General features: G+C 38.2%; 2 protein-coding genes across 2 annotated transcripts in view; one reads left to right on the forward strand and one right to left on the reverse strand.

Annotated features, from left to right (window-relative positions):
* Positions 1-27,811, reverse strand: part of LOC142340611 (poly(A) RNA polymerase GLD2-like) — a 303,984-nt gene that overhangs the window by 253,813 nt on the left and 22,360 nt on the right. The gene's annotated exons all lie outside the window — the stretch shown is intronic.
* LOC142340612 (uncharacterized) overlaps positions 1-27,811 on the forward strand; it is a 355,986-nt gene that overhangs the window by 231,563 nt on the left and 96,612 nt on the right. The gene's annotated exons all lie outside the window — the stretch shown is intronic.

Consider the following 27,811-nt stretch of genomic DNA (forward strand, 5'->3'; position numbering starts at 1 on the left):
ACGCAGTTTAACGACTATATCGCAGAATGAAACAAAGATATAATTAAAAAACGTTGAGCTCAAGGGATGGAATATCAACCCACGTGCAGCGCATCACTTCGAAAGAGTGTAGACGCGACTGATCAGAATTTGCGCGGAAGCAATGTATGTAGTGTTGTAGAACCAATCAATTAAAGAAAACGTTTCTCATCAACAATCTGTCTTGTTTAGAAAACACCGATTTTTTGACATTCGTTAGGTCTGATGTAGAGGAAAAGGACGCGCTATTAATCCAAATCACTTCTTTCTTGGTAACTAAACCTTTTGTGTACCTATTTGTTCTGCTCAACAGAGTTTGTTGGCAATTGAAGAGCCTGTTGACAATTCACAGCTTGCTGCGAAATCATCCGGGGCAATTGCAGAAAAGAACTTCTGCTGACCTCGACTATTCCGCGAAAATTGAAATGCAAATCGAAAAAAAACCTGAAGGAAAGTGACCTTGTTTGGCTAGTCGGAGGCCCCGACAAAAGGGGATACTACAAGCTTGATCGAGTTTGAGAAACCATCTAGCAGTTCGATCAGCCACTAAATGAACGATGAAAGCAGTCAACAGGATGTTTGTCATGAAGCTCGCTCCAGTAGTGCCGATTGAAAAAGATATTTTGACAAAAAGAACAAGGGCGATGGTGCTCAGGCTAAGCTTGCATAGCTTTCTCTGAGGTGCGAAAACACAAGAACTTAAAGAAACTGAAAAAAGAAAAATTATTTTAATTGGTAATTCATTTTTTTCCGCTATTTTAAGTCACTGCAGCTTTCTTGTCAATTTTTCAATCAAAATAAGAGTTACAGTAATAGTAAAGTGTTAACAAGAAACAAAGGGGAGAAAAACCGCAACAGAGTTGCGGACTTATCCACAGCAGCCTGAGCAAAAAGCTTTCTTTCTAAATCAGCAAAATTTTGAAAAAATGAATTGTTTGAAGCAATAGTTAACAAATTACGGTGTCTTGCATTTCAAATTTTCAGCAGTGATAGTTTGTCTGTTACTCTGTCAGATATCTACGAGAACTGAGAGCGAAACCCAACCTAAATTTATGTTCAAATATTTTGCATATTTAGGTTTGAGTCAAATATCTCTGTCTTCGAGCCGTTTCCTTATCGAACTGAATTGGCAAACACTCCAACTTGATATTGAAAAAAACTAAGATCAACAGGTAGTCATAACGTCAAATTGTAATGCAACGGAAAGAATACAGCGGACATACAGCAGAAGCGAAACGCTAAAAAAAATGTCCGGACAGATTTCGAACCTCTGAGACGATCAGACAGGGGTACAGTTTTCCTTGTCACAACCTATTGGGAGAGCTGCAATTGCTGAAAATGAAAGTGACACAACTCCTGAAAAAATTTTCTAATTGATGAAATTTGACATTCTGTACTGAGTTGACCATGGCGTTGGAACGGTTTGTAGGCCAGTCTTCTTTACTTTGGTCACATTTAAACTTACTTTTTACGACAAAACTCATAACCAAAGTTTAATTGTAAAAGCATCACTCAGTCACTATGTACATTATTTTTCCGTATTATATCTTTACTGAGTCCTTATCAAAAAAAGTTAACTAGCTGCTTTAGTTGTCAAATTTTTTTACTCGTCCAATTCATTACACGTATGCCCGAGCCAGATGATGACAAACCCTAATTATTGACTGAACTCGGTCTGACTCCTATTGAAAACCAAGTCCTAAACTGAGTAATTTAGGCAATATCCATCACACTTTCTTGTTTAGTTACACGGCAGCCTGTGAGACAATTAATTGCGCTGCGTAGGACTGCGAAATTTATCTTTGTCTAAATGTGTAGAATTGTGTCCGCATGTTTTAAGTGTCATCTTTCTTTCCCCAGCGAGTTGCTTTATAGTGCTTGTCTCAGAGGACCATGCGCGTCCCATACACAATAAACGAGAAAATTGTAGCCTAGTTTTTCAGTTTCGAAAAAAATTGTAATCTAGAACTGTAATTGCCTCTGGTGGTACTTGTGGCGTGTTTTGGATGAATTTGTGCAACGGAGTTAGAAATGTTGACGTAGAGGAAAATATCGTTGAATATGGATCTTCACAAATTTTTTCTTTGATGTCAAGTCGAGCGTTGTCATCAGTGCTATCAAATTTGTTGTCAAAAGCTTTTTTTCCTCCATAAACCAAAATGACGGATCAACTTCGACGTCATAGCATACGTCATGACTTTTTTTGCAAACACATCTTTATTTTTTGTGCGCCGGATTTGGGTATAAACCCCTTGCATGTAGGTATAGCCCGCAGTGAAGACCATTGGTTAGTGAAAACTTCACCCCACAAGGGCATTTGATAGATGTGTTTTTTGCTTGAATATTGTCGTGAACGCCTTGATTGTCGCAAAATTCCGATTTTGTCAATTTAAAAGCGTACCGTTCCAATGAAAAGACAGTAAACAAGTCCGAGGATACTTTTTCTGACGCAATGCTGACAGCGTGACGATTGTCTTAGGATAAAGTGCAAAGTTTCCACTTTCTGAAGTCAAGCGTTAGGTTCGTCATGCGTAATCCTATCCTAATTCGGGTGAAAAACCCTAAGATCTTCATTTTCAAGAAGCGCCACATCAGCTATCTATGCAACGTAGTCAAAATTGTATTCCGTTTCCACACTGATTCTGAGCGCAATCTCCTGGGTTGGTAGTCAATACAACTGACGTGGTCCGTCGGCAACAAAGTCATCAAAAAACAATGCCAACCAAATTTTTTGAATTTTCTCTCTGCGTCCGAGTATATATATTGAGCCTTAGGAATTGTTCATACAAGATCGAGACGTTTTTGTTAAACATGTTTTTTAAAAACGAGTAGGCACTTTGCGGATATTTTTAAAATTTTTGGCTAGTTTCTGAGGAAGGCTGGTAAAACTGTTACGACGTAGTTGATCGGAAATGTTCATGCTGTTCTTCACTGCCAAAGGTTGGTCACAAAAATCGGCAGCCATCTACAATATCGACAACAGTCAATTGGCATTTTGGAGCTGTCACTGGGAATTCATAAAGCTTAGCATGATCTAACAAGACCGTGAAGAATTTCAGCGGCTTCTGTAAGCTTCCTACCGTACTAACATTGTCATCTTATCATTTTTGTCATAGGCTAGGGTTTGATATGAAGTCAATCAATGTAACGTGGATAATAAACACGTTGCCATTGCAATAGGTTCTCTTTTTGTGATGCCGTCTTGTGACCGCAGGCAAGTGATATGGCAGCAAGCAGGTTGAATTGGGCTTTGTATAACTTGGAGAAACACAAATTAATGCATTGCAATTTTTTTTATAAAGAGCCTATTGTTGATTGAGGTAATTGAATGCTTTTGTGGCATCTATAAGGAGTACTGCTTCAGTTTTGGGCGCATCATTAGATGACCTCATCGAAAGTATAGCTTATCCAACTTCACATTTTTCGCTAAGGCAGAAATGATTTTTGCCTCCAAGAAACCGCAAAGCTTTATTAATGCCATTGATGATAATCTTTCCAAAAATGGCGCAAGAATTCTCCAACGCCAATTAGTCTAACGTTGGTTTTTTAATGAGCAGTATGCGGCAAAATTATTTGTATGCTGCCAACAATTTATCACAAAATTCTTTAGTAGCGGATAGGATAGCAATTTGGGTTAAAATTTTCGCAACATGGACTGAATACTCTTTCGAACAGGTCAAAAGTTTCCATTCGCATGTGCATAAACCTGAGAAGTACATGCTACCACGATTGTTCACGGCACCATCTCCAAAAATTGCTGTTGCGCTGATGATTTTAAATACAAACGAGTGGTATGGATTAGAAATGAACAATTGGATGCCAAAAAAAGGAGTGTGGATTAGCATGATAGTGTTGCGCATGTTTTTCATGGAATTTTTCAAATACAGAGTGTCCTTTGAATGTAGCATTCAGCGAGAGGATTCATTGCGTCATGCAATATTTTTCGCGAATACGTTTTTAATTTTTATTGTGCCGGATGTCGGTATAAGCTCCCTTTGCATGTAGGTATAGCCCCGCAGTGAAGACTATTGGTTATTGAAAAATTCATCACACAAAGGCAGTTGATAGAAGTGCTTTTTTGCTTGAAGATTGTACTGAAAGCGCTGATTGTCGCAAAACTCCGATTAATTCATTTTAAAAGCGTACCATTTCAGTGGAAAGACAGTAAACAAGTCCGAGGCTACTTTTTTGATGCAATGCTGACAACGTGGCATTTGTCGTCAGGTAAAGTGCGTAGTCTCCATATTCTGACATCAAGCGTTGAGTTCGTCATGCGTAATCCTATCCTATTTGGAGTTAATAACACTGAGATCTTAATTTTCAAGAGGCGCCACAGCAGCGATCGACGCAGCGTAGTTAAAATCGTATTCCTTTTGCATACAATTGCGTGCCAACAAACTAGTGTGGATTAGCGTGATAGTTTTGAGGATGTTTTTCATGGAAGACTTCGAATACAGATTTTTCTTTGAACGTAGCCTTCAGGATCCCTGAGTACAACTCCCTTGTCAACCATTTAATTGACTTCTATATGTTTCATGTTTTCTTGAGCTCGTCAATTTTTTTCAAATAATCCTGCTTTCCCATGGAGTTGGATTTACAACAATTGTTTTTGAAGGACTCTAGTATCCAGAAGAGGCTCGTTGAGTTGACCTTTGCACTGCTGTCAAATCCACCTAGACAGAGTGTTGGTCACACGTCCACTGTTTACGGGAGACTTAGCTCGGAGAAATCGCTCACAGCAAATTTCGCCTGTTTTCTGCAAACAGTTTCAAATTTTTGTCAAAGCAATGGACAATGTTTTGTCCGCTTTGTTTCTGTTGGGCACAATGAAGTTTGATCTCCAATGACAAATTTCTTCCTAAATTTTATGAATCTGTTCTTCGGCTTTGGGGAAGAAGTGCCAAACGTCATTTGATAGCATTTCGTGGCTTAACAAGGCGTTTTGGGTAAGTGTTTCATTGTTGAATACTTTAATGCAACATTCACTTGAAATGCTGGAAAGCGAACATTATTCATGTGACTGTCTCGTACTGTCAGCTGAGAGATGCGAGATTGACGTGGAAAAAAGAGTCCTGGAGGGTTGAACATTGCGGGAATATTCACAAAAGCTTCTGGCTGCAAAGCGTACGTGAGGCCCTCAACAAGAGTTGCTTCGTAAACCACCGTTGCAAAGCTGCCTGCGGCATGCAAAACATTGCCTGATATTCAAAATTGTTTTATGCAGAATCAGTCTCATCACTACAAGGAAAGCTAGAGTCTCTCATGTTTTATTTGAAAACATCATCAGTTTCAAAAAGTTCAAACAAAACAAACCAATGTCTCAACATTCAAGCATTAACAACTAGAAAATTCACCAAGAATTGCTGAAAATTGTATTAAACTATTTGGTTCAATTATATCTCTAAGAGTTATGATATCATCAAACGTTCTCCTGCTAGTTTCTAGTCAATAAGAAGATGAGACTACAAAAATGAATGTTTTCCCAATTAGCAGTTTCACTAAGAGGGAAGCTGGCAATATTTTGGTGCAGAATGCTTAGGTACTAAAGAAGGCATTATACTACAAGGCGAGATTTCTAAGCGACAATGTTACTGTACTGAATGAATTAGGACGAGTGGTCAGTGGTCACATGAATGGCAGGAGAAAACGAAATTTTTGGTCATTTCGATTTCACAGAAGGCGTGAAAATGATGGAAAATATTTAACCCTTGTGAGACGTATTTGCCTTTGCTTGCAAATTAAACTTGTCAGCCAGTCAAAGAAGCAACCACAAAGACGAAAGATGCTAGAGAGTAAACCATAATTTAGGGCTGAGTTTGATGAATTGGGAATGATGCGAGATGGGAATGAACTAGAAATGGGAATGAACCAGAGCCAAACCTACCAAATAATTACAGCTGAACCAAAGGTCAGCTTTACTCATTAGAAGATTTAAAAAAGAGCCAAAGCTTAATGTTTTGTATCAACAGTCAATAGACACAAGTGAAAGGATTCGAAAAAATTTTGAAAGAGTCAAAGGGCTGTTTTGGGAATGACTGGTTTTTGTCACACAATCCAGTGTCAAATCCGAACAAACCCGAAAAATTCCGCTGTGTTGGCAACGCTGCGTCGAAATACAAAGATGTATGCCTGACAATATGCGGTTGGTAGGACCTGTTTTTCTGCTTGGCATGTTTGAAACAGATTTCAGATGCCAACAACCCTGACGGCTGATATTGAGTCAATGTTTTTGAAAGTGCAGTTTCTTGATCGAGAGAGGAGGTGCCTAACATTTTTGAGGGGACGGGAAATTTATTGCACTGAGTCAAAATTTCGAATAACAGCGCCAGGTTTTTAGACAAAAATTTCACCTGCATGCTTATTCTGCTGCATGCTCATTCACTTGTTGCCTTCAAAAGAGTTGACATCGAAAATTGAGATGACATTTTTATCATATCAAAAGCAATTCGCAACAAATTCTATGTAGACAATTTAATCAATTCAGTAGAAAACGCAGAAAAAACTATCGCTCCATTAGCTACAACTCCTGCCACCAAAATAGGGAGTTTAGTAAAGGAAATGGATCAGCACAAATGATAAAGTAAACTCAACGATACCGAAGACTTAAAATCAATCTGCGAAACCATGTATGTTGACCTCAAACCAAATATGGAGGAATCTTTTCTAGTTGGGATCTAGTTGGGTGTCACATTATAGTCATCAGGTCCGCAGAAGTACCACAACACAAGTTAAGTCTCCATAACGCAAAAAAAGACCGTGTCCCTGGTATCTCTAGTATTTGACCCATTTGGGTTGCTTGCTCCAATCTGATGTGTTTAAATAAAACGACTCCCAGGTTAGACAACTGCGCATAAAAAATACATAATTTGGAGAACGAAATAAAATCCGGCAAAAAACGGAAGTCCTGAAGTGTAAAGATCACGTCTCTATTGTAGCTGTAGCCAGCATTGATAGAAGACACCTCAATACAGCTGCAGTTTCTGGTCAGACATAACTTGAGTAATCCAGTGGATACATAGTTCTCACACCAAACAAGTGTCTGGGGCCAGCTCAGTTACTGAGGTATCGCATACGACTAATTTCGTACATTGGAGACATGTTAGCGGCATTTTCAATCCAACAGCCATTGGCATCAAAACAAATAGCGTTGAGGATCTCATGAACAACGAGTGGCTCACGGGGTTGGTTGAAGCAACCGGAAAGTGATTTGCCCGTGTTAGTGGACCTGATTTTTGCCTCAGGTGAATATGTTTTACCCTCATAAGCCTCCATAACGCAAGCTGAAAAAATAAACCAATTGTTCAAGTTGAATAATTCAACAATTACAACTGTCTCGAAACATATCTCAACAACATTCTGTCTTGTTTAGAAAACACCGATTACAAGACATTCGTTAGGTCTGATGTAGAGGAAAAGGACGCGCTACTATCCCAAATCAATTCATGATTTTGTGTACCTACTTGTTCTGCGCAACAGAGTTTGTTGAAAATTGAAGGCCCCATTGACAATTCACAGATTGCTGCAAAATCATCCGGGGCAATTGCAGGAAAGAACTTCTGCTGACCCCGAACATTCCGCGAAAATTGAAATGCAAATCGAAAAAAAACCTGAAGAAAAGTGACCTTGTTTGGCTAGTCGGAGGCCCCGACAAAAGGGGATACTACAAGCTTGATCGAGTTTGAAAAACCATCGAGCAGTTCGATCAGCCACTAAATGAACGATGAAAGCAGTCAACAGGATGTTTGTCATGAAGCTCGCTCCAGTAGTGCCCATTGAAAAAGATATTTTGACAAAAAGAACAAGGCCGATGGTGCTCAAGCTAAGCTTGCATAGCTTTCTCTGAAGTGCAAAACCACATGAGCTTAAAGAAACTGAAAAAAGGAAAAATTCTTTTTACTGGTTGTTTTTTTCAGCTTTTTTAAGTCATAGCAACTCCTTGGTCAATTTTTCAATCATAGTTAGAATTACAGTCAGAGTAAAGTGTTAAGAAGAAACAAAGGGGATAAAAACCGGAACAAAGTTGCAGACTTATCCACAGCTGCCTGAGCAAAAGTGAATTGTTTGAAGCAATAGTTAACAAATTACGGTGTCTTGCATTTTAAATTTTCAGCAGTGATAGTTTGTCTGTTACTCTGTCAGATATCTACGAGAACTGAGAGCGAAACGCAACCTAAATTAATGTTCAAATATTTTGCATATTTAAGTTTGAGTCAAATATCTCTGTCTTTGATCCGTTTCCTTATCTGGACTGAACTAGCAAACACATAGAGATCTCTTATCGTGGTATATTTGCAATTCCATTCCAATTTGTTATTGAAAAAATTTAGATCAAGAAGTAGTCAAAAAGTCCAAATGTAACGCAACGGTAAGAATATAGCGGATATAAAGAGGAAGCGAAACGCGTAAAAAATATCCGATCAAATTTCAAACCTCTCAGACGAACAGGCAGGAGTACAGTTTTCCTTGTCACACCTCATTGGGAGAGCTACTATTAGAGAAATTGTAAGTGACAAAACAACTGACAAGGTTTTCTATTTGATGAAATTTAACCTTCTGTACTGAGTTGACCATGGCGTTAGTCAATACAACTGGCGTGGGCCGTTGACGTCAAATGGTCAAAAAACGATGGCAACAAAAATTTCTGAAATTTATTCTCTGCTTCCGAGACTATATTTGAGCATTAGGAGTTATTCTTACAGAAAGAAGAAATTATTGCCAAAAAATTCTTTTGAAAAATGACTCGGCACCTTGCGGAGATTTTTAATTGTTTTAGCTAGCTTCTGAGGAAGATTGGTAAAATGTTTACAACGTAGTTTCTCGGAAGTGTTCATGCAGTTCTTCACTGCCAAACACTGCCACGGCTAAACGACACGTTGCCATAGCAATATGTTCTCCCTGGGTGGTGCCGTCTTGTGACAGCAAGCATGTTAAATGGGGTTTGTTTAAATTTGGAGAAACACCAATTAAAGCAGTGCATTTTTTTGTAAAGAGCTCATTGTCAAATGAGGCAATTGACTGTTTAATGGCATCTATAAAGAGTACCGCTTCAGTTTTGGGCGTATCACAAGAAAACCTCATTGAATGTATAGCTTATCGAACTCCACACTTTTGGCTCAGGCAGAGTTGATTTCTGCTTCCAAGAAACTGCAAATCATTATCAGTGCCCTTCATAATAAACTTTCCAACAATAAGGCGCAAAGTTTCTCCTACTTCTATTAGTCCAATGCGAAATTCAGATTTTGTAATTGTAAAAGACAGTTGACAAGTCCGGGGCTACTTTATTTGATGCAATGCTGACAATGTGGCGTTTGTCTTCGGATAAAGTGCGGAGTTTCAATATTCTGAAGTCAAGCTTTAGGTTCATCATGCGTAATCCTATCCTATTTGGAGTGAACAACCCTGAGATCCTCATTTTCAAGAGGCCCCACAGCAGCGATGGATGCAGCGTAGTCAAAGTCAAATCCCGTTTGCTCTCTCATTTTGAGTGCAACCTCCTGGTTGGCAGAAAATACAACTGGCGTGCGCCGTTGGCGTCAAATGGTCAAAAACCAATGGCAACAAAATTTTGCTGAAATTTACTTTCTGCGTCTGAGACTGTATTTTTGGCTTTAGGAGTTGTTCATACAAGAAAAAGAAGTTTTTGCTATACAATTTTTTCTGGAAAATGATTTGTCAATTTGCTCAAAAATTGCTGTTGCGCTGATGGATTCTAATGTAATGGAGTGGTATTGATTGCAAATGAATAATTGGGTGCCATCAAACGAGTGCGGATTGGCATGATAGTGTTGTGGATGTTTTTCATGGAGAAATTCAAATACAGATTTTTCTTTGAGTGTAGCATTCAGCAAGAGGATCCCTGAGTAGAACTCCTTTGTCAACCATTTAATTGCCTTCGATCTGTTTCATGTTTTCTTGAACTCGTCAAATTTTTTCAGATAATCCTGCTTTCCCATAGAATTGTTTTACAACAATTGTTTTGCAGGACTCTAGTATCAAGAAGAGGCTCGTTGAGTTGACCTTTTGCTCTAATGTCAAAACCACTTAGACAGAGTTTTGGTCACACGTCCAACGTTTACGGTAGACTTAGATCGGAGAAATTGCTCACAGCAAATTTTGCCTGTTTTCTGCAAACAGTTTCAATTTTTGTCAAAGCAATGGACAATGTTTTAACCGCTTCGTTTTTGTTGGGCAAAATGAAGTTTGATCTCCAATGACAAACTTCTTCCTAAATTTTATCAATCTGTTCTTCGGCTTTGAGGAAGAAGTGCCGAACGTCATTTGATAGCATTTCGTGGCTTAACAAGGCGTTTTGGGTATGTGTTTTCGTGTTGGATACTTCAATGCAACCTTCACTTGAGATGCTGGAAAGCGAACATTGTTCATGTGACTGTCTCGTACTGTCAGGTGAGAGATGCGGGATTGACAATGTGGAAAAATGAATCCGGGAGTGGTGACAAATGCGGGAGTGTTCACAAAAGCTTCTGGCTGCTAAGCGTACGTGGAGCCCGCAATTTTTTCGCAAACACGTTTTTAATTTTTATTGTGCCTGAAGTGGATATAAATCCCTTTTGCAGTTATAGCCCCGCAGTGAAAACCATTGGTTAGTAAAAATTTCATCAATCAAATGCAGTTGATAGAAGTGCTTTTTTGTTTGAAGATTGTACTGAAAGCGCTAATTGTCGCGAAATTCCGATTTTGTCAATTTAAAAGCGTACCATTCCAGTGAAAAGACAGTAAACAAGTCCGAGGCTATTTTCTCTGATTTCTGCGTGTCGTTTTTCTTTGGATAAAGTGCGGAGTTTCCATATTCTGAAGTCAAGCGTTAGGTTCGTCATGCGTAATCCTATCCTAATTTGGGTGAAAACCCCTAAGATCTTCATTTTCAAGAGGCGCCGCATCAGCTATCGACGCAGCGTAGTCAAAGCCGTATTCCGTTTGCACACTGAGTTTGTGTGCAACTGCCTGGGTTGGTAGTCAATACAACTGGCGCGGGCCATCGGCAACAAAGTAGTCAAAAAACGAAATTTTTGAATTTTTTTCCGCGTCCGAGAATTTATATTGATCTTTAGGAGTTGTTCGTACAAGAACGAGAAGTTTTTGTTAAACCATTCTTTTGAAAATTGAGTGGGCACTTTGATGATGTTTTTAAAGTTTTATCTAGCTTCTGAGGAAGATTGGTGAAACTATTACGACGTAGTTGATCGGAAGTGTTCACGTAATTTTTCACTGCCAAAGATTGGTCCCAAAATTCGGCAGCCATCTACAATATCGACAACAATCAATTGGCATTTTGGAGCACTCACTGGGAATTCACAAAGTTTAGCATGATCGAAAGAGACCGTGCAAAATTTCAGTGGCTTCTGTAAGCTTCCTGCCGTAATACCATTACCATCGTACCGTTTTTGTCTTAGGCTAGGGTTTCATATGAGATCAATCAATGTGAGTGTGGCTAAACAACACGTTGCCATTGCAATAGGATCTTCCTGGGTGAAGCCGTTTTGTGACTGCAAGCAAGTGATATGGCTGCAAGCAGGTTGATTGGGGCTGTGTTTAAACTTGGAGAAACACAAACGCAATTTTTTTTAATAAAGAGCCTATTGTTGATTGAGGTAATTGAATGCTTTTATGGCATCTATAGGGAGCACTGCTTGAGTTTTTGGCGCATCATTAAAAGACGTCATTGAACGTATCTCTTATCCAACTCCACACTTTTGGTTTATGCAGAGTTGATTTTTGCCACCAAGAAACTGCAAATCGTTATCAATGCCCTTGATGATAAACTTTCCAAAAACATTAAGCAAGATTACTCCAACGCCAATTAGTCTAACGCCGGTTCTTTAATGAATAGTATGAGGCAACAACAGTTGTATGCTGCCAACAATTTGCACGAATTCGTTTAATGGCTAATCAGATATTAATTTAGGATAAAATTTTGGCAATATAGACAAAGAAGGAACCAAAAAGGCGAAAGATGCTAGAAACTACACCAAAATTTAGGGTTGAAATTATGAATTGCGATTGGTGTTTGGTGGGAATGAACTAGAAGTGGGAATGAACCAGAGCCAAACATACCAAACAAATATAGCTGAGCCATAGATCAGCTTTACTCACTGGAGCGAAGATTCAAAAAAGACCCAAAGCTGAAGAGATTGTATCAACAGTCAATAGTCAAACGTGAAGGGATTTGTAAAAATGTTTAACTAAACAAAGGGTTGTTTTAGGAAAGACTTGTTTTTGTCATACAATCCAGTGCTAAATCCCAAAAAGCCCGGAAACTTCCGCTGAGTTGTCAACGCTGCATAGAAATACAAGAATGTATGCCTAAAAAACTTGCTACTGGTCAGACCTGAATTACTGCATGGCATGTTTGGAACAGATTTCAGATGCCCATAACCCTAACAGCTGATATTGAATCAATGTTTTTGAAAGTGCAGGTTACTGATCGAGAGAGGAGGTGGCTAACATTTTTGCTGGGACCGGAAATTTGTTGCACTCAGTCAAAAATTCGAATAACAGCGCAACGTTTATCGATAAAAATTTCACTTGCATGCTCATACGTTGCCGTCAGACAAGTCAGCATTGAAAATTAAGATCAAGTTCCTATCATATCAAAAGCGATTCACAACAAATTCTACATAGACAAATTAATCAATTCAGAAGAAAACGCAGAAAAAACTATCGTTTTATTAGCTACAACTCCTGCCACCAAAATATCGATTTGAGTAGAAGAAATGGATCAGCACAAATGATAAAGTAAACTCAACGATACCAAATATTTAGAATCAATCTGCAAAACCAAGCATGATGAATTCAAACCAAATACAGAAAACCAAATCATTTGAATTTGGGATCTAGTGGGATGGCACACGATAGTCCTCAGGTCTGCAGAGTTACCACCACACAAATTGAGACCCCATAACGCAGAGAAAGATCGTGTCCCTGGTATCTCTAGTATTTGGTCCATTAGGATTATTTGCTCCAATCAGATGTGTTCAAATAAAACCAGCCCCAGGACTAGACAATTGAGCAAAAAATATAAATAATTTGGACAACGAAGTAAAATCCGGCAAAAAAGTAGAAGTCTTGAAGTTTCAGGATCAATTCTCTTTTTTTTGCTGAAGCCAGCACTGATAGAAGATACTTCAATACAGCTTCAGTTTCTGGTCAGACATAACTACAGTACTCCTATGGCTACTTAGTTCTCAATCCAAGTGTTTGTGGCCAATTGAGTGACTAGGTATTGCATACGACCAATGTCTTACAGTGGAGACATGTAGCGAATGTCAAAGGTCTTGTAATCGGTGTTTTCTAAATAAGACAGATTGTTGTTGAGAGACGTTTCAAGATTGTTGAAATTGTTGAATCGTTCACATTGAATAATTGGCTTATTTTCTTCAGCCTGCGTTATGGAGGCTTATGAGGGTAATTTCAATTCACCTTCTGCAAAAATCAGGTCCTCTAACACGGCCAATCACTTTCCGGCAGCTTCAGCCAAACCCGAGAGCCACTCGTTGTCCTTGAGATCCTCAACACTATTTTTTTTTATTCCAATGGCCAATGGGTTGTGAATACCGCTAGGTCCGATGTAGAAGGAATGGACGCGCTATTATCTCAAATCAATTCTTTTTTGGTAATTGAAAACTTTGTGTACCTAATTGTTCAGCCCAACAGAGTTTCTTGACCATTGATGGCCCGTTGTTTATCTGCAACTTGATCCGAAATCATCCTGGGCAATTGCAGAAAAGGCTTTTTGCCGACATTGAACATTCCGCAAAAATTGAAAGGCAAATCGAAAAAAAACCTAAAAGAAAGTGATCTTGTTCGGCTAGTCGAAGGCCACGACAAACGGGGATACTACAAAAATGATCGAATTAGAAAAACTATCGAGCAATTCAATCAGCAACTGTCTGAACGAAGAAAGCAGTCAACAAGATGTCTGTCATGAAGCTTGCTCCAGTATTGCCAATTGAAGAGCATATTTTGACAAAAAAACAAGACCGATGGTGTTGAAGCTAAGCTTTTATCGCTTTTGCTGAGGTGCGAAAACACATGAGCCTAAAGAAAATGAAACGGGAAAAATCATTGTTATAAGTTGCTTATTTTTTTGTCCGCTTTCTTCAGTCATAGATAGCTCTTGATCAATTTTTCGATCATAGTTAGAGTTACAGTAATAGTAAAATGTTAAGAAGAAAAAAAGGGGATAAGAACCGCAACACAGTTGCAAACTCATCCCCAGCAGCTTGAGCAAAAAGCTATCTCTCTAAATCAGCAAAAATTTGAAAAACTGAGTTGTCTGGAGCAAAAAGTGACAAATTACGGTGTCTTGTAATCAAAACTTTCCGCATTAGTAATTTGTCTGTTACTATGTCAAGTATCTACAACTACTGAGAGCCAAACCCAACATAAATTTATATTTTAATATTTTTGCATACTTTGGACTGAGACATATATCTCTGTCTTCGATCTGTTTCCTTATCGAACTGAATTAGCAAACACATCAAGATCGCGTATTTTGGGTTATTTAGCATTCCATTCCGATTTGATTTTGAAAAAACTATGATCAGCAAGTAGTCAAAAAGTCAAATTGTAAAGCGACGGTAAGAATATAGCGGATATACAGCAGAAGATAAGCGCTAAAAAATGTCCAAACAGATTTCGAACCTCTGAGACAAACAGGCAGGGGTACAATTTCCATGTCACAACCCACTGTGAGAACTGTCATTACAGAAATTGTAAGTGACAAAACAACTCTTGACAAGATTTTCTATTTGATGCAAACTAGCATTCTGTAATGAGTAGGCATGGCGTTGGAACGATTTGCCAGTATCCTTTACGTTGGTCGAATTTCAACTCACTTTTTACGACAAAAATCTTACTCAGAATTAAGTTTTAAAAGCATTACTGAGCCACTATGTAGATTCTCTTACCGTATTATATCCCTACTGAGTCATTGTTTAACAAAAGTTAACTTGCTGCTTTAGTCGTCAAATTTTTTACTCGTCCCATTCATTACACCTATGCCCAAGCCGTATGATGACCAACCCTAATTATTGACTGGACTTGTCTGACTCCTATTGAAAACCAAGTCTTGAACTGGGTAATTTAAGCATTATCCATTACACTTACTTGTTTAGTACCAAAGCAGCCTGCGATATTGTTAATTGCGCTGCGTAGGACTTCAAAACTTATCTTTTTCTGAATATGTGCTATTGTGTCCGCATGTTTTAAGTGTCATCTTTCGTTCCCGAGCTGGTTGTTTTATAGTGCTTGTCTCAGAGGTCCCCGCGCCTCTCATACAAAAAAACACGAGCAAACTAAAGCCTATTTTTTCAGGTTCGAACATTTGTTGTTATTAATCTAGAACTGTAATTGCCTGCGGTGCTACTTGTATGCTTCCTGGCTTGTTTTGGAAAAACTTGTACAGAATTAAAAATTTTGACGTAGAGGAAAATTCGTTGAATCTGGACGCTCACGAGTTGTTTGCTTTGATGTCGAGTCGAGCGTTGTCATCAAAGCTATCAGATTTGTTGTAAAAAGCTTTTTTTCCTCCATAAACCAAAATGACGGATCACCTTCGACGTCATAGCATACGTCATGACTTTTTTTGCAAACACGTCTTTATTTTTTGTGCGCCGGATTTGGGTATAAACCCCCTTTGCATGTAGGTATAGCCCCGCATTGAAAACTGTTGTTTAGTGAAATTATCTCTGCACAAAAGCGGTTGATAGAAGTGTTTATTTGCTTGAATATTGTACCGAACGCCCTGATTGTCGCGAAGTTCCGATTTTGTCAATTTAAAAATGTACCGTTTGAGTGGCAAGACAGTAAACAAGTCCGAAGCTACTTCTACTGATGCAATGCTGACAACGTGGCATTTTTCGTCGGATAAAGTGCGGAGTTTCCATATTCTGAAGTCAAGCGTTGAGTTCGTCATGCGTAATCCTATCCTATTTAGGGTGAATAACCCTGAGATCATAATTTTCAAGATGCGCCACAACATCGATCGACGCAACGTAGTCAAAGTTGTATTCCGTTTGGTCAATGATTTTGAGTGCAACCTCTTGGGTCGGAAGTCAATACAACTGGCGTTCGCCGACGAAAAAAAGTCGAAACACGATGGCAACAAAAGTTTTTTTAAAATTTTTTCTCTGCATCCGAGAATATATTTTGAGCATTAGGAGTTATTATTACAAGAAGAAGAAGTTTTTGCTAAACATTTCTTTTGAAAAATGAGTGCAGATTGAAAGCCTTGAGGAGCTTTTTAAAAGTTTTAGCTAGTTTCTGAGGAAGATTGGTAAAACGGTTACGACTTAGTTTCTCAGAAGCGTTCATGCAATTCTTCACTGCCAAAGATTGGTCTCAAAATGCGGAAGCCATCTACAATATCAACATCAATCAATTGGCATTTTGGAGCACTCACTAGAAATTGATAAAGCTTATCATGATCGAACAAGACCGTGAAGAATTTCAGCGGCTTCTGTAAGGTTCCTACTGTACTAACATTGCCATCTTATCAATTCTGTCTAAAGCTAGGGTTGCATATGAAGTCAATCAATGTGAGTGTGGCTCAACAACACGTTGCATTGCAGTATGTTCTCCCTGGTGGTGCCGTCTTGTGACTGCAAGCAAGTGATATGGCTGCAAGCAGGTTGAATGGGGTTTGTTTAAACTTGAAAAAACACCAATTAGAGCAGTGCTATTTCTTGTAAAGAGCTTATTGTCGATTGAGGCAATTCACTGTTTTTGTGGCATCTATAAAGAGTACTGCTTCAGATTTGGGTTTATCACAATAAAACCTCATTGAATTTATTGCATATCCACGCTATTGGCTTAAGCAGACTTGATTTTTTTGCCTCCAAGAAAACGCAAATCAGTCATTTGTCAGAAAATTGTTTAGTGGCTAATCAGATAGCAATTTGGGATAAAATTTTCGCAATATGGACTGAATATTATTTTAAGCAGGTCAGATTTTTTCTCCACTCGTGTATACCTAAATCTTAGAAACACATGCTAGCCCGGCTGTTTGCTGCTTTTTCTCGGAAATTGCTGTTTCGCTGTTGCATTCAAATATGAAGGAGAGTTCTGGATTGGAAATGAATAATTGGGTGTCAACAAACGAGTGTGGATTGGCATGATAGTGTTGCGGATGTTTTTCATGGAAAACTTCAAATACCAAGTGTCCTGATAATGTAGCATTCAGCGAGAGAATCCAATACGTCATGCATTTTTTTCGAGAAAACATTTTTAATTTTTATTGTGCCTGATGTGGGTATAAACCCCCCTTTGCATTTAGGTATAGCCCCGCAGTGAAAACCATAGGTTATTGAAAATTTCATCACTCAAATTCAGTTGATAGAAGTCCTTTTTTGCTTGAAGATTGAACTGAAAGCGCTGATTGTGGCGAAATTCCGATTTTGTAATTGTAAAAGACAGTTGACAAGTCCGAGGCTACTTTATTTGATGCAATGCTGACAATGTGGCGTTTGTCTTCGGATAAAGTGCGGAGTTTCAATATTCTGAAATCAAGCTTTAGGTTCATCATGCGTAATCCTAACTTATTTGGAGTGAACAACCCTGAGATCCTCATTTTCAAGAGGCGCCGCATCAGCAATCGACGCAGCGTAGTCATAGTCAAGTCGTATTCTTTTTGCACACTGATTTTGAGTGCAAACTTCTGGGTTGGTAATAAATACAACTGGCGTGTGCCCTTGGCGTCAAATGGTCAAAAACGATGGCAACAAAATTTTCTGAAATTTATTTTCTGCGTCTGAGAAATTTATTTTCTGCACTACAGCAATTTTTGAGCATTATTTTCTGCGTCTATTGCTCAAAAATTGCTGTTGCGCTGATGCATTCAAATGTAAAGGAGTGGTATTGATTCCAAATGAATAATTGGGCGCCATCAAACGAATGCGGATTGGCATGATAGTGTTGTGGATGTTTTTCATGGGGAACTTCAAATACAGATTTTTTTTGGAATGTAGCATTCAGCAAGAGGATCCCTGAGTAGAACTACCATGTCAACCATTTAATTGCCTTCGATATGTTTCATGCTTCCTTGAACTCGTCAAATCTCTTCAGATAATCCTGCTTCTCCATAGAATTGCATTTACAACAATTGTTTTGCAGGACTCTAGTATCAGGAAGAGGCTCTTAGAGTTGACCTTTGCAGCACTGTCAAAACCACCCCTACAGGGTTTTGGTCACACGATTACTGTTTACGGGAGACTTAGCTCGGAGAAAATGCTCACAGCAAAGTTTGCCTGTTTTCTTCAAACAGATTCAAAGTTTTTGTCAAATTATAAGTTTTGTCCGTTTTCTTTTTGTAGGTTACAATGACAAAATAAAAGTTTTGTCCGTTTTTGACAAAATAAAAGTTTTTGACAAAATAAAAGTTTTGTCCGTTTTCTTTTTGTTGGTTACAATGAAGTTTGATCTCCAATGACAAACTTCTTCATAAATTTTATAAATCAGTTCTTCGGGGAAGAATTGCCAAACGTCCTTTGTGAGGATTTTGTGGCACAACAAGGCGTTTTGTGCTTGGGTTGCTGTGTTGGATACTTCAATACGACATTCACTTGAGATGTTGGAGAGCAGACATTATTCATGTTACTGTCCCGCACATTCAGGTGAAAGTTGCAGGACTGACAACGTGGAAAAAAAGCATCCGGGAGGTTTGACAATTGCGGGATGGCTCAAAAAAGCTTCTGGCTGCTAAACGTACGTGGAGCGATCAACAAAAGTTGCTTCGTAAACCACCGCTGCGAAGCTGCCTCTGGCATGCACAACACTCCCTGATAATAAACATTGTCTTATGCAGAATCGGTCTCATCACTACAATGAAACGTTTTGTCAGATCTTGTCATGTTATTACCGTTCTATTCAAAGTGGAATCTGAAGCATTTTACAATTTTTCGAATTGATGCAACTATTCTGCTTCAAACAACGCAACGTCGTATATTCACTAAAACAGGCGTCAAAATACGAAAAAAATAGAGTTCTCAAAAAACTAATGAATGAGTTTCTCATGTTTTATTTGAAAAGATCATCAGTTTCAATTCAAACAAGACAAACCAATGTCTCGAGATTCAAGCAATAACAACTAGAAAAATCATCAAGTTTTGCTGAAAAACGTAAGAAACTATTTGGTTCAAATATGTCTCTAAGAGTTATGATTTTATCAAAAGTTCTCCTGCTAGTTTGTAGTCAACAAAATATGAGACTACGAAAAAGAATCTTTTCACAAACAGCAATTTCACTAAGAGGGAAGCTGGCAGCATTTTGGTCCAGAATGCTTATGTACTAAAGAAGGCATTAGACTGTTGGTCAAGATTTCGAACGAACCTGTCACTGTACTGAATGAATTAGGACGAGTCGCCAGTGGTCACATGAATGGCAGGAGACGACAAAAATTTTGTCATTTCGACTTCACAGAGTACGTGAAAATGGTGAAACATTCAATCCTGTTGGGACGTATATTTCTATGCTTGCAAAATCAATTCCGTCAACCAGTCAAAGAAGGAACCACAAAGACGAAAGATGCTAGAGATTACAAAAAAATTTAGGGTTGATGTTTATGAATTGGAAATTGTGTTGGTTGGGAATGAACTACAAGTGGGAGTGAGCCAGAGCCAAACCTACTAAACAAATACAGCTGAGCCATAGGTCAGCTTTACTCATTGGAGCGAAGATTCACAAAAGACCCAAATCTGAATTGATTGTATTAACAGTCAATAGACAACGTGAAGGGATTTGTGAAAATGTTGAACTAAGGAAAGGGCTGTTTTGGGAAAGACTGGTTTTTGTCATACAATCCAGTGCTAAATCCCAAAAAGCCCGGAAACTTCCGCTGAGTTGTCAACGCTGCATAAAAATACAAGAATGTATGCCTAAAAAACTTGCTACTGGTCAGACCTGAATTACTGCATGGCATGTTTGGAACAGATTTCAGATGCCCATAGCCCTAACAGCTGATTTGAATCAATGTTTTTGAAAGTGCAGGGCCCTGATCGAGAGAGGAGGTGGCTAAAATTTTTGCGGGGACCGGAAAATTATTGCACTCAGTCAAGAAATTGAATAACAGCGCCAAGTTTTTCAATAAAAGTTTCACTTGCTTGCTCATACGTTGCCGTCAAACAAGTTGGCATCGAAAATCGGGATGAAATTTTTATCATATCAAAAGCAATTCACAACAAATTCTATATAGACAATTTAATCAATTCAGTAGAAAACGCAGAGAAAACTATCGCTCCATTAGCTATTGGAGACATGTTAGCGGTATTTACAACCCAATAGCCATGAAGAACACAAGCCAATCATTCAGTCTGAACAATTCAACAATTTCAATTGTCTTAAAATTACATTGGCGTATGCGTAGCAAGCCTTAAATAAAACTGAAAAAAAAACATAAAATGGCATTAAAAACACAGATTTCTACGAGAAGCTTATGCAATGTATTGTAACTGGAAGAGTTTGCAGGATTTTCTAAAAGCCGAAAAGGAAATTCTAAAACACAGCAAGATTTTACACTTTTTGCCATTCACCTACAAAAATGACTAGTTCGTGACAATTTCTGGATAATTGATGTAAGAAATCATTGCGTTCAATTAACAACAAATGCACCACGTCCTTGAAAAGTGAGCAAGAACGATTTATCCAGTGATGGCCGAGCTAGCTGAAAAATGCTTGTTTCATTAGGAATTTTGGCATTCGATAAAGTCGTCTACTGTTGCCATATTATATTAAAATTGAGCGCAAAAATGAAAAGGGATAGCTCAGTTTCAATGGGACATATTTAGTTTGAGCAGACCGCAGTTTAACGAGTATATCGCTGCATGAAATAAAGATATAACTGGAGAACGTTCAGTTCAATAGGGATCCGATGAAATTTCAACCCACCTGCAGCGCAGCACTCTAACAAATTGTGGAAGCGACTGATCAGATTTTGTAAGAAAGCAAAATATGTAGTGTCGTAGAACCAATCAATTAAGGAAAACATTTCTCAACAACAGTCTGTTTTGTTTAGAAAACACCGATTACAAGACCTTTGACATTCGTTAGGTCTGATGTAGAGGAATTTGACGCAAAATTATCCCAAATCACTTTTTATTTGTTAACTGAAAAATTTGTGTACTTTTTTGTTTTGCGCAACAGAGTTTGTTGAAAATTAAAGGCCCTTTTGAAAATTCACAGCTTGCTCCAAAATCATCCGGGACAATTGCAAAAAATAATTTCTGCTGACCTCGAACATTCCGCGAAAATTGTAATGCAAATCGATAGTGACTTGAAAGAAAGTGATTTTGTTTGGCTAGTTAAGGGCCCAACAAACGGGGATACTACAACCTTGATTGAGTCAGAAAAACCATCAAGCAATTTGATCAGCAACTGTCTGAACGAAGAAAGCAGTCAACAACATGTCTGTCATGAAGATTGCTCCAGTATTGCCAATTGAAGAGGATGTCTTGACAAAAAATGCCTATGGTGTTCAAGCTGTGCTTGCCTAGCTTTCGCTGAGGTGCGAAAACACATGAGCGTGAACTGAAACGGGAGAAATCATTTGTAAGGATTGTTTATTTTTATCCGCTTTCTTTAGACATAACAACTCTTTGGTCAATTTTTCATTTATACTTAGTTACAGTAATGGTAACGTGTTAAGAAGAAAAAAAGCGGATAAAAACCTCTAAATGGTTGCAAATTCATCAACAGCAGCCTGAGCAAAAAAATTTTTTTCTAAATTCGCAAATTCGCAATTTAAACATTCCGCAGTAGTAATTTTTCTATTACTATGTCATATATCTACAATTTTCTTGAGCTGCAGTTCAACTGTTGCAACCCCCATATTCTGGTATTTTAACTCGTAAGTACTGAGAGCGAACCCCAATCTAAATCTATATTTAAATATTTTTTGCATATTTAGGTCTTAGACATATATCTCTGTCTTCGATATGTTTTCTTATCGGATTGAGTTAGCAAACACATAGAGATCCCGTATTGTGGGTTATTTAGCATTCCAATCCGATTTGATATTGAAAAAACTAAGATCAGCAAGTAGTCATGAAGTCAAATTGTAATGCAACGGCAAGAATATAGAGGATATACAGCAGAAGCTAAACGCTAAAAAAATATCCGGACAGATTTTGAACCTTTGAGACGAAAAGGCAGGTTTAAAGTTCTCCTTGTTGCAAACCACTGGGCGAGCTGCCATTACAGAAATTGCAAGTGACAAAATAACTCTTGACAAGAATTTCTATTTGATGAAATTTAACATTCTGTACTGAGTTGACAATGGTCTTGAAAGTGTTTGAAGGTCAGTCTTCTTTACGGTGGTCAAAATTAAATTTACTTTTTACGACAAAGTTCATTCTTAGAGTTTTATTATAGAAGCATTACTGAGCCACTGGGTAGATTTTAATACCGTTTTGCATCCCTAGTGATTCATTATTTAAAAAGTTAGCTAGTTGCTTTAGTCGTCATATTTTTACTCGTCCAATTCGTTACACGTATGCCCAAGAAGTATGATGACCAACACTAATTATTGACTGGACTCGGCCTGACTCCTATTGAAAACCAAGTCTTGAGCTGGGTAATTTAAACAATATCCATTACACTTACTTGTTTAGTACCAAAGCAGCCTGCGAGATTAATAATTGCGCTGCGTAGGACTGCAAAACTTATCTTTTTCTGAATATGTGGGATTGTGTCCGCATGTGTTAAGTGCCATTTTTTGTTCCCGAACTGTTTGCTCTATAATGCTTTCCTTAGAACGCCCTGCGCCTCCCATACACGAAAAAACGAGCAAATTAAAGCTTTATTTTTCTGTTTCGATCATTTGTTGTTAATAGTCTAGAATTGTAATTGTCTGTGGTGGTCTTTGTATGCTTTCGTGGCTTGCTTTGGAAAAATTTGCACAACGGATTTGAAAACTTTAACGTAGAAGCAAAATTTCGTTGAATCTGGACGCTCACGAGTTGTTTGCTTTGATGTCGAGTCGAGCGTTGTCATCAAAGCTGTCAGATTTATTGTAAAGAGTTTTTTCCTCTATAAAAAAAATTGAAGCCTCAACTTCGTCGTCATAGCATGCATCATGAATTTTTTTTGCGAACACGTTTTTAGATTTTTTGTACCGGATGTGGGTATAAACCCCCTTTGCATGTTGGTATAGCCCCGCAGTGAAGAACATTGGTTAGTGAAAATTTCCTCCCATAAGGGCAGTTGATAGAACTGCTTTTTGCTCAAAGATTGTACTGAACGTCCTGATTGTCGCAAAATTCTCATTTTGTCAAATTAAAGGCTTACAGTTTCAGCTGCAAGATAGTCGACAGTCAACAGATCCGATTTTAATTTTTACTTTTAATGATGCATTGCCAACAACGTGGCGTTTGTCTTCTGGTAAAGTGCGGTGGTTTTATTTTCTGAAGCCAAGCACTGCGTTCGCCATGCATAATCTTATCCTGTTTGGTTTGAATAACCCTGAGATCTTTATTTTTAAGAGGCGCCACAGCAGCGATCGACGCAGTGTAGTCAAAGTCGTATTCCGTTTGCTCTTTGATTTTGATTGCAACCTCTTGAATTGGTAGTCAATACAACTGTCGTGCGCCGTTGGCGTCAAAAGGTCAGAAAACGATGGCAACAAAATTTTTTGAAAATTTTTCTCTGCGTCCGAGATTATAATTTTAGTTTTAGTTATTGTTCATACAAGAAGAAGAAGAAGTTTTTGCTTATCAGTTCTTTTGAAAAATGAGTATGCACTTTGCGGAGATTTTTAAATGTTCTAGCTTGTTTCTGAGGAAGATTGGTAGAACTTACAACGTAGTTTCTCGGAAATTTTTACGCAGTTTTTCACTGCCAAAGATTGTTCCCAATATTCGGCGGCCATCTACAATATCGGCAACAATCAATTGGTATTTGGAACACCCATTGGGAGTTCCTAAAGCTTAGTATCATCTAACAAGACCGTGAAAGATTTCAGCAGCTTCTGTAAGCTACCCACCGTACCAACATTGCCATCGTACCATATTTGTCTTAAGCTAGGGTTGCTTATGAGGTCAATCAATGGGAGTGTGTCTAAATAACACCTTGACATTGCAATTGGGTCTTCCTGAATGATGCCGTGTTGCGATTGCACGCAAGTGATGGCTGCAAGCAGGTTGAATGTGACTGTCTTTAAACTTGAAGAAACACACATTAAAGCAGTGTAATTTCTTTTTTTAAAGAGCTAAGTGTCCATTGGGACAATTGAATGCATTTATGGCATCTATAAGGAGTACTGCTTCAGTTTTGTGCCCATTATAAGCAGACCTCATTGAATGTGTAGCACAATTCCCCAGTAGTAATTTTTCCATTACTATGTCATAAATCTACAAATTTCTTGAGCTGCAGTTCAACTGCTGCAACCCGCATATTCTGGTATTTTAACTCGTAAGTTCTGAGAGCGAACCCCAATCTAAATTTATATTTAAACACTTTTTGCATATTTAGGTCTTAGAAATATATCTCTGTCTTCGATATGTTTCCTTATTGGATTGAGTTAGCAAACAAATAGAGATCCCGTATTGTGGGTTATTTAGCATTCCAGTACAATTTGATTTTGAAAAAAACTAAGATCAGCAAGTATTCATAAAGTCAAATTGTAATGCAACGGCAATAATATAGCGGATATACAGCAGAAGCTAAACGCTAAAAAAATATCCGGACAGATTTTGAACCTCTGAGACGAAAAGGCAGGTTTAAAGTTCTCCTTGTTGCAAACCACTGGGCGAGCTGCCATTACAGAAATTGCAAGTGACAAAATAACTCTTGACAAGAATTTCTATTTTATGAAATTTAACATTCTGTACTGAGTTGACAATGGTCTTGAAACTGTTTGTAGGTCAGTCTTCTTTACGGCGGTCAAATTTAAATTTTTTTACGACAAAATTCATACTTAGAGTTTTATTATAAAACATTACTGAGCCACTAGGTAGATTTTATTACCGTTTTGCGTCCCTAGTGAGTCATTATTCAAAAAAGTTAACTAGCTGCTTTAGTCGTCAAATTTTTTACTCGTCCCATTCATTACACCTATGCCCAAGCCGTATGATGACCAACCCTAATTATTGACTGGACTTGTCTGACTCCTATTGAAAACCAAGTCTTGAACTGGGTAATTTAAGCAATATCCATTACACTTACTTGTTTAGTACCAAAGCAGCCTGCGAGATTGTTAATTGCGCTGCGTAGGACTGCAAAACTTATCTTTTTCTGAATATGTGGGATTGTGTCCGCATGTTTTAAGTGCCATCTTTCGTGCCCGAGCTATTTGATTTATAATGCTTGTCTTAGAAGGCCCCACACCTCCCATACACGAAAAAACGAGCAATTAAAGTTTCGATCATTTGTTGTTAATAGTCTAGAATTGTAATTGTCTGTGGTGGTACTTGTATGCTTCCTTGGCCTGCTTTCTGAAAATTTGCACAACGGATTTGAAAACTTTAACGTAGAAGCAAAATTTTGTTGAATCTGGACGCTCACGAGTTGTTTGCTTTGATGTCGAGTCGAGCGTTGTCATCATAGCTATCAGATTTGTTGTAAAAAGTTTTTTCCTCTATAAACAAAATTGACGCCTCAACTTCGTCGTCATAGCATACATCATGCCTTTTTTTGCGCGAACACGTCTTTAGCTTTTTTTGTACCGGATGTGGGTATAAACCCCCTTTGCATGTTGGGTAAAGTGCGGTGGTTTTAATTTCTGAAGCCAAGCGTTGTGTTCGTCATGCATAGTCTTATCCTGTTTGGGTTGCATAACATTGAGATCTTCATTTTCAAGAGGTGCCACAGCAGCGATCGACGCAGCGTAGTCAAACTCGTATTCCGTTTGCTCTCCTTTTTTGAGTGCAACCTCTTGGATCTGTAGTCAATACAACTGTCGTGCGCCGTTGGCGTCAAAGGGTCAGAAAACGATGGCAACATAATTTTTTAAAAATTTTTCTCTGCGTCCGAGATTATAATTTTAGATTTAGTTTTTGTTCATACAAGAAGAGGAATTTTTTCATACAAGAAGATTTTTAATTGTTTTAGCTCGTTTCTGAGGAAGATTGGTAGAACTTACAACGTAGTTGCTCGGAAATTATTACGCAGATTTTCGCTGCTAAAGATTGGTCCCAATATTTGGCGGCCATCAACAATATCGGCAACAATCAATTGGTATTTGGACACCCATTGGGAATTCATAAAGCTTAGTATCATCTAACAAGACCGTTTAAGATTTCAGCGGCTTCTGTAAATTACCCACCGTACTAACATTTCCATCGTATCATATTTGTTTTAAGCTAGGGGTGCTTATGAGGTCAATCAATGGGAGTGTGGCTAAATAACACCTTGACATTGCAATTGGGTCTTCCTGAATGATGCCGTCTTGCGATTGCAAGCAAGTGATGGCTGCAAGCAGGTTGAATGTGACTGTCTATAAACCTGAAGAAACACAAATTAAAGCAGTGTAATTTCTTTTTTTAAAGAGCTAAGTGTCCATTGGGACAATTGAAGGCATTTATGGCATCTATAAGGAGTACTGCTTCAGTTTTGTGCACATTATAAGCAGACCTCCTTGAATGTGTAGCTCAATTCCGCAGTAGTAATTTTTCTTTTAATATGTCATAAATCTGCAATTTTCTTGAGCTGCAGTTCCACTGTTTCAACCCCCATATTCTGGTTTTTTAACTCGTAAGTACTGAGAGCGAAACCCAATCTAAATTTATATTTATATACTTTTTGCATATTTAGGTCTTAGACATATATCTCTGTCTTCGATATGTTTCCTTATCGGATGGAGTTAGCAAACAAATAGAGATCCCGTATTGTGGCTTATTTAGCATTCCAATCGGTTTTGATATTGAAAAAACTAAGATCAGCAAGTAGTCATAAAGTCAAATTGTAAGGAACGGCAAGAATATAGCGGATATACAGCAGAAGCTAAACGCTAAAAACATATCCGGACAAAACTTGAACCTCTGAGACGAAAAGGCAGGTTTAAAGTTCTCCTTGTTGCAAACCACTGGGAGAGCTGCCATTACAGAAATTGCAAGTGACAAAAGAACTCTGACAAGAATTTCTATTTGATGAAATTTAACATTCTGTACTGAGTTGACAATGGTCTTGAAACTGTTTGTAGGTCAGTCTTCTTTACGGTGGTCAAAATTAAATTTACTTTTTACGACAAAGTTTATTCTTAGAGTTTTATTATAGAAGCATTACTGAGCCACTAGGTAGATTTTAATACCGTTTTGCATCCCTAGTGATTCATTATTTAAAAAGTTAACTAGCTGCTTTAGTCGTCATATTTTTACTCGTCCAATTCTTTACACGTATGCCCAAGAAGTATGATGACCAACACTAATTATTGACTGGACTCGACTAATTATTGAAAACCAAGTCTTGAACTGGGTAATTTAAGCAATATCCATTACACTTACTTGTTTAGTACCAAAGCAGCCTGCGAGATTGTTAATTGCGCTGCGTAGGACTGCAAAACCTATTTTTTTCTGAATATGTGGGATTGTGTCCGCATGTTTTAAGTGCCATCTTTCGTGCCCGAGCTATTTGCTTTATAATGCTTGTATTAGAAGGCCCTGCGCCTCCCATACACGAAAAAACGAGCAAATTAAAGCTTTATTTTTCTGTTTCGATCATTTGTTGTTAATAGTCTAGAATTGTAATTGTCTGTGGTGGTCTTTGTATACTTTCGTGGCTTGCTTTGGAAAAATTTGCACAACGGATTTGAAAACTTTAACGTAGAAGCAAAATTTCGTTGAATCTGGAC

Source organism: Convolutriloba macropyga, chromosome 6 (assembly GCF_964194025.1).
Source record: "Convolutriloba macropyga chromosome 6, txConMacr16.3, whole genome shotgun sequence".
In the NCBI taxonomy this organism is placed as follows: domain Eukaryota; kingdom Metazoa; phylum Xenacoelomorpha; order Acoela; family Convolutidae; genus Convolutriloba; species Convolutriloba macropyga.